Source organism: Anoplopoma fimbria, unplaced genomic scaffold (genome assembly GCF_027596085.1).
Source record: "Anoplopoma fimbria isolate UVic2021 breed Golden Eagle Sablefish unplaced genomic scaffold, Afim_UVic_2022 Un_contig_561_pilon_pilon, whole genome shotgun sequence".
NCBI lineage: Eukaryota > Metazoa > Chordata > Actinopteri > Perciformes > Anoplopomatidae > Anoplopoma > Anoplopoma fimbria.
Window position 1 is genome coordinate 1 of NW_026549081.1, and position 693 is coordinate 693.

The following is a 693-nucleotide window of genomic DNA, read 5'->3' on the forward strand; positions in this document are numbered from 1 at the left end:
CATTTCAACAGTAAATATTAATATTTTTACTGCACTACATTTGTGATCCTTATAGCCACTTTGTACATTCTGATTTGACATTTAAAAAGCTGTGAGTGTGTCTGGAAATCTGCAGGCGCTCCCTGTATAGACGAAAGAGCAAAGCGTGGTGATATAGTATCTTTAAAAGGCCCTTTGGTAGGCACAATATTTGCTTACGGCCATACCACCCTGAACACGCCCGATCTCGTCTGATCTCGGAAGCTAAGCAGGGTCGGGCCTGGTCAGTACTTGGATGGGAGACCGCCTGGGAATACCAGGTGCTGTAAGCTTTTTTCACTCCTCTTTACAAAAAGCAGAGGGCGCTGCTGCTTTTTCAGTGGACACCGACAGGGTGGGAAGGATATAGCTAGATCATGACTTGCCGGTATAGAAATGACACAAATCCAGTTAAATGATGGCTTTCATCATTCCTAAGCTCATCGATCATTTTCTTTTCAATTTTATGCTAACGTATTCTACATTTCAACAGTAAATATTAATATTTTTACTGCACTACATTTGTGATCCTTATAGCCACTTTGTACATTCTGATTTGACATTTAAAAGCTGTGAGTGTGTCTGGAAATCTGCAGGCGCTCCCTGTATAGACGAAAGAGCAAAGCGTGGTGATATAGTATCTTTAAAAGGACCTTTGGTAGGCACAATATTTGC

General features: G+C 41.3%; 1 non-coding gene across 1 annotated transcript; it reads left to right on the forward strand.

The window, feature by feature from the left end:
• Nucleotides 1-192: 192 nt before the first annotated feature.
• LOC129114687 (5S ribosomal RNA) lies at nt 193-311 on the forward strand. The gene has a single exon (XR_008532644.1). It is a non-coding gene; the product is annotated as a 5S ribosomal RNA (ribosomal RNA).
• The last annotated feature ends 382 nt before the right edge of the window (nt 312-693 follow it).